The 7,080-nt window shown below is 40.2% G+C and overlaps 1 protein-coding gene across 4 annotated transcripts in view; it reads left to right on the top strand.

Moving 5' to 3' along the window:
* The window catches only part of SYNDIG1 (synapse differentiation inducing 1), a 268,069-nt gene that overhangs the window by 45,095 nt on the left and 215,894 nt on the right, over window positions 1-7,080 (top strand). Inside the window, exon 1 of one of the 4 annotated variants that reach the window (XM_045283540.1) lies at window positions 6,940-6,982. The exons of the other annotated variants lie outside the window; for them this stretch is intronic. The gene's annotated coding sequence lies outside the window, so the exon portion shown is untranslated. Of the gene's footprint in view, window positions 1-6,939; window positions 6,983-7,080 lie in introns of those variants that run through there. 4 annotated transcript variants of the gene reach the window in all.

Here is a 7,080-nt window from a genome sequence, read left to right as displayed (position 1 = left end):
CCAACAATTATTACAAAATTATTTTTCTTTTATTTATAAGTGATAATGAGTTTATAAAAAAACTATCAGCTTTTATATCAATTGATATGTAAAGAAACTCCTATTGTCATTGTGTTGATTCCGATTTATAGTGACACTATATAGGTTTCTGAGGTTGTAAGTTTTTTCAGGAACAGAGAGCCTCATGTTTCTCCTAAGGAGTGGCTGGTGGACTTGAACTGAAGACTTTGTGGTCAAGAGATTAACACTCAACCCACTACACCACAAAGAAAAAGAAAGAAGCCTATTTTATTGTAGAGCAACATCAAGAGTCTGCTTAAAGTAAGAAGACTGAAACAAAACCTGTTTCTCACACCATGCACAAAAGCAAACTCAAGGTGTATCAAAGACCTAAACGTAAAAGCCAAAGTTGTTAGGATCAATGAGAAAATTGGGACAAAGCTAAGAGCCCTAGTGCAGGGAATACACTGGCTATCAGAAATGACAAAAGAAACACACTCCATGGAAGAAAAAATAGATTAATGGGACCTATTAAAAATGAAATGCTTGTGTACATCAAAAGAGTAAAAAGAGAGCCCGTACACTGGAAAAAATTGTATAGTAATGACATATCAGACAAAGGACTAATTTCTAAAATCTACAGTATTTTACAAGTCTACAAGAAGGAAAAAAACTAATAGTCCTCTGAGAAGATGGGCAGAGGACCTGAACAGATGGTTTACAAAGGATGACACTCGAATGGCTAATCATCGCATGAAGAAGTGCCCCAGGTCATTAGCCATCTTGGAAATGCAAGTCAAAACAACAATGAGATACCACCTAATGGCTATAACTAGCCCAATTAAAAAAACAAAAACAACTGAGAACAGCAAATGCTGAAGAGGGTGTGGAGAGATAGGAACTCTTATCCAGCTGCTGGTGGACTTGTAAATACGTGCAGCCACTGTGGAAGACAATATGGCAATACCTAAAATGAGTGACAATTGAACGATCACATGAACCAGCAATACCATTACTCAGCATATACCCAAAAGAAATAAGAAACAGATCACAAACACACCTTTGTTCCCCCATGTTCATCGCAGCACAGTTCATCGCAGCACAATTGCAAGAAGCTGGACACAGCCTACATTCCCATCAATAAAAGAATGCATAAAGAACCTCTGGTACATACACAATGGAGTACTACGCATCCCCCAAAGCAGCAATGAAACCAGGAAACACCTCGACTCATGGAGAGACCTGAAAGACATGATGCTGAGTGAAGTTAGTCAAGAACAAAAGGACAAATGTTGTCTGAGTCCACTGTGGGAGGGACCAGTAGCAGAACAGGCACAAACTCTAGCTTGCCGGTCATCTAATCTTCTGACCAGGGACCAGACAGCCTGGTAATGAGCCAGACCAGTGCCAATGAACCACACATCATCCACTCCAGGTCAGTATAATGTTGGTCACTTGGCTGGGGGCCACCTCATGACAGCTTGGACCAAATGGATGGGGGAGAGAATGGTGATGCTGTCTGCTGAGTGGTAGCCATGTGGATCTGGGGTGAAGTCCCCTGGAGAGGGAGGCAGCCCTGTCAGAGGGATGAGGCTTACTGATGGGACAGGTAGTGCAAGAGAGGGGAGAGGGAACAGTCAAGTTTGGGGGAACATAGGTGCATGTCTGTTGACGGCTGACCTTCAGGTGTGGGGAGGAGAGACAGAGGATGCCCTGGTAAAGGTCTTTAGTGATATGAGCAGGTAAGCAGAATTGACCAAGGGCTTCTGAGGGTATCCTGGGGACCCAGGCTGGGTGCCATGGAATGCTGGGACACTGAATCCTAGATCTTCATGTTGCACAGCATGCTCCAAATGCTACAGCAGTGAGACCCCATATGAGAACCCCACTGGGTGAACTGGACTCTACCTCAGCCACACTGGTAACCTCAGGACTTAAGCTGCAAGGTCCATGGTGTCTGAGGAAGCAGAAGACAGCTGTACCAAGAGCAGTGTGCATACTGTTGGTTGGCAGAGAAACAGGGTCTTGCTACATCAATGTCCTGTATGCTGTATTAAGATATATATTAGCCCAGCATTCCTGTAACAGCCATTCTGTTATATTTTGCTTATGCTTGTTCATTTTAGGGTATATCTCAAATATGCATCACCATTGGGGGTGGGTCACCCTTTTGAAGCTGTGTTATTAGTTTCTCTGTTATTCAGTAAATGGAACCCAGGATGTTGATGTTGACCTACAGGGAAAGCAAATATAACAAGGGTTTCAGGGGGTGGGAGGGGTATATAGTAGGATGAGGCAAATAAAGCATAGATCTAGGAATGGGATTTGGGATTTTACTAAATCCTAGCTCCAACAATTACTTCTTACACCATGGTCTTGCTTGATACTCACCTTCAGGAAGGGAACACAGAAGATATGGGTGTTATAGCAAAATGTGGCAAAGAATTTCTTTATTTTTAAAGATCATTTTATTGGTGGCTCTTACAGCTTTAATAACAATTCATACATCAATTGCATCAAGCACGTGTACATATGTTACCTTCATAATTTTCAAAATATTTTCTTTCTGTTTGAGCCCTTGGTATCAGCTCCTCTTTTTGTCCTTTCCTTCCCCGAACTGTCCATCCTTCATGGACCCCTGATAAGTTATAAATTATTATTTTTATATCTTACACCACCAACTGTCTCCCCTTGTCCACATTATTCAATCCCCTGGGGATGGGGGGGTGGTTATATATCATTGTGGTCAATTCCCCATTTCTCCCTTCTCCCCCCACCTTCCCACTACCCTCATGGTATTACTACTCCCATTGCCCTTCCTGAGGGGTTTATCTGTCCTGGATTCCGTGTGTCAAGGGCTCTTATTTGTACCAGTGTACATGTTCCAGTCTAGCCAGATTTGTAAGGTAGGCCTGGGGTCATGGTAGTGGCGGGAGGAATCATTAAAGGACTAGAGGAATGTTGTGTGTTCCATCGGTTCTGTGCTGCACCCTAGCTTTCTCATTCTTTCCTTGTGACCCTTGTGTGAGGGAATGTCCAATTATCTACAGATAAGCTTTGGGTCTTCACTCCAACCCCCATCATTTGCATCAATATATTTGTTTGTTTGGGGTCTTCTGATGCCTGATACCTTAGGCATCAGACAGGTCGACACCTTGTGATCACAAAGGCTGGTGTCCTTCTTCTATGTGGGCTTTTCTGCTTCCCTTCTAGATGGCCGTTTGTTTAACTTCAAGCCTTTAAGACCCCAGATGCTATATCTTTTAATAGCTGGGCACCATCACCTTGTGGCAAAGAATTTAGATGGTACCTGGCTATCAGATAAAATAGCATCTCAGGTCTTAAAGGCTTGTCTCCAAACAAGCAGCCATCTAAGAGAGATGTCAACTAAATCCACATGGAAGAAGCACACCAGCATCAGTCACTGAAGGACTGGAATCCATACAATCTGAAGTCAAAGGAGGGATCAGTATCAGAGCCTCAATTGTGAGAATACAGTGTGCAGAAGGTGATGGGTGACAGTGCGAGCTCAAGATTCATTTAGAACTGCCTAGGAAATAAACATCCGGAGAACTCCCTCTGTCTAAAATTGAGCGATGGAAGGAAAGTGGTCACTAAACAGAGTGCTTGGGAGAGAGGAATATAGAAGATCAAAGGCATAAATCTGACTCAAACAGTCAAAACTTTGTCAGTAGATCCCCACTGCGATGTGAGCTGGACTTGATCTGGTTTCCAAATTTTTCTGTATTTTTAGGTTTGTATTGTTTTCTTCAGTTTTTGCTTGTCTATATTAGAGTGTATCTCAGAGGTGTTATGTCAATGGAGGCCACCCTCTTGAAATTTTTTATATGCTTTTCCATTTTTTGGTATACAAAACCCAAGATTGATGAACCTATAGGGACAGAAAGTAGAATAAGCGGTTTGGGGAAAGGGGTACAGTGGTGGTGGGGTGGATAAAAGGGAGATGATGTCAAAGAGTCCATGAAGAAAAAAAATGTTTGGAAATTGTGGTAGCAATTGTACATTCTACTTGGTGTGACTGAAATATGGAATGATGTGATATATGTATTAAATTCCAACTAATTAAAAAAAGAGTCTGCTTAAAATAAAAGCAGCCTAGAATGATTGAGGGATAGAGCAAGTCCAGAATGGAAAGGCACCCACATTTACAGAATGGAAGAGGGGCTGCTCCATTGGACAGTGAGCAAGAGAACATTTTTGTACAGTTGAAACAGAAACTAAAAATTAACATGGTCATAATTGGGGAGTCAAAAGTGGGATATTTAAAAGTGGAGCTTTGGCAGGACAAGTTGGATAACATATATGGAAGTAAATAAGTAAAAGTATTGTTACTAGTGTTCCAATTCACATATTATATGTTTCTTAAAAACAAACATAATTAAACATCTGTGACCTCTGTGCTCATCGGAGGCCTGTAAACAAATCCTCTCAGTAATGTACTAATCTTAATCTTGTTGGAGTACCTTAAAGAAAAAAAGGCCCAATAGAAACAGTGACTTCTGGGATTTTCTGATGTCAGCTCAAAGTTAAGGCAATCTTTTTTTCTTTTTTTGATACCAAAGGGGTAACATGCTAGTTCTTTTGTCAATGATACCAGATGATTATGGGTGCTGATTAGGAAGATGTTTTAAGGTAATTGAAAACTCCATTGCTGAGAAAAAAGTCAGGGAAGTTACACAAGATTTTTAAGTGTGGGGTGTTTTTTTTTTATCATTATGACAATGCATCAGCTCATTCTTTGAGGGTAGTAAGGGCTATTTTAAGAGAATTTTGTTAAGAAATCTACTCCATCCATCTGACAGCCCCGATCTTGTTCCTTCAGACTTGCAATTGTTCCCTAATGGAAACACCATCTTCAGCAGTGTATAGACCTAGATGGAGGATATGTGGAGAAACAATAACTTCATATTTCAATAAGTTTTGAACTAAAGCTTCTATGATTTTGTAGAACTTTGCAGCACTACTTTTTAACTTACCCTTACATGAAGAATTACATCATTGGTTAAAGGTCCATAATTGCAAGTGTCCAAGCTCTTCTGTTTCAGGGTGGTCCCAAGACAATGGCGGCTCCAGGTTTTGTGTGAAAACCGCTATAAAAATTGCTTTCTCAATCATTTTTGTTTCGGGGGATCTCCATTGTAATGGTGTGTGTAAAGACACTTAGGATAGATATCATATCTTGGATCTCTTTGTCCGTAGTGAAAAAATCTGGGATTTTTTGTGATATCTTGCACCTTCCAAACTTCAGAGAAAAAGAATGTGCTCTTTAGGATAAACATTTTGATCAGCATGAAAGTCAGGAAACTGTTCAAAAAGGTAGCTCTTAAAATCCAACATATCTTAAAAACTTAGTTAAAAGGTTCTACTTTTGGATTGCTTTATTTACACACCCCAACTACCTAAGCTCCCATTAAATAAAATACCAATTCTTTGAAATCTGTTGATCTAGTATTTGATCAATTTTTAGAAAATTGGAAAGAAGGGACAGAGGAGGGAGAGATGGGAAGAAGGAAAACATGTCTGTATTTTCTAGCTGTTAGCTATGGATAGATGGATATAAGTGGACTCCAACTTATAGTGACTCTGTGTAATCATTTCTGAGACTGTAAATATTGTTCTGGCACAGACGGTCTCATCTTTTAGCTGGTGCATTTGAGCTGCCTTCTTTTCGTTTAGCAGTCCAACACTTAACCCTCAGTGCCACCAGGGCTTCATCCATATATTCATTTGATCAACTTGTTGTTATTATTATTATTCAAATTGTCTTATTTTTATTTGCTTATTTCTTAACATTAATTGGTAAAGTGTTTTGAAGTTTCTAGTTCAAGTGATCATGGACCAAGAGGCAGATGTACCAACAGAATAAAGGAATATTGCCTATTTTAATAATTAGGAAAGGTATGCACCAGGGTTGTATCCTTTCAGCTTCATCAACCTGTACACTGAGCAAATAATCAGAGAAGCTGGATTATATGAAGAACATGGCATCAGGATTGGAAGAGGACTTATTAACAACCTACAATATACAGGTAACACAACCCTGCCTGCTGGCCGCTGTTTATCTTTGACTGCCCTCTCAGCTTGTCCCCAACCAAATTGAGCCATACAGTGGTCCTCAGACCCCCAACCTGCCTTCTTACTTATAAGTTGACTGGTATTATCCTCTGTGAGGCCAGGTCCTGGAAAAGGACATCATGCTTGGTAAAGTAGAAAAGGCAAAACCACACACACCACCACCACCAAAAACAACACCAACACAAAACAAACTCACTGTCACTGAGGCCATTTTAACTCATAGTGATACCATGCAAAGCAAAGTAGAACTGTCCCTTTAGACTGATTCTGAAAGTGTCATGCTCATCTTTGAACTTTATAGAAATTATTACTCCAGATTCTGTTTGTACTCCTGCTATATCCAAAGTTCTTGGTCCAAACACAGATTTCCAGGCTACACCAGCAGATTTTCTTTTCTTTCTAAATGAAGAAGCAAGTTTATTTTTTATTTTATTTTTTAACATAGCCTTTTAAAATACAACCACTGTTTTGAGCTTGCCATTGGGACCCTTCATTAAGTAACGTGTGCTGTTAGTGGACACCAAGTTGGCTTCCCTTCAAGCGACTCCATACAATGCTGCCTGGTCCTGTAGCTCCTTTAGGATTATTTAGCTCATTGTAGTGGTCACGGTATGTCTACAGGGCCTTCTAACCTAGGGCCCTCATTTTCCAGCAGTATATTGCATAATACTCTGTTGCTATTTATAAAGCTTTCCTTGGCTGATTTTTAGAAGTAGTTAGCCATTCCTGGCTTTCTCATGTGTCTTCATCCAGAAACTCTGCTGCAAGCTGCCTGCCCTGAGTCACTCTGCTGATACTTAAAACACGGGCGGAACTTCCAGCAATATAGCAATATACAAGCCAGCACACTTTCCCATTATGGAAAGCTGATAGAAGTATGGTAAAGGTAACATTTAATCATAATTTCCAGAAGTAGAAATGCCTCTCTTTAATAAGCTAATGATATGATTATTTTTGTTGTTATTGTTGGTTATTTTAATAAAT

Source organism: Echinops telfairi, unplaced genomic scaffold, assembly GCF_000313985.2.
Source record: "Echinops telfairi isolate 266 unplaced genomic scaffold, ASM31398v2 ScPeMD7_7462;HRSCAF=8500, whole genome shotgun sequence".
NCBI classification, from domain to species: Eukaryota; Metazoa; Chordata; class Mammalia; order Afrosoricida; family Tenrecidae; genus Echinops; species Echinops telfairi.
This window is presented reverse-complemented; position numbering and strand designations above follow the sequence as displayed.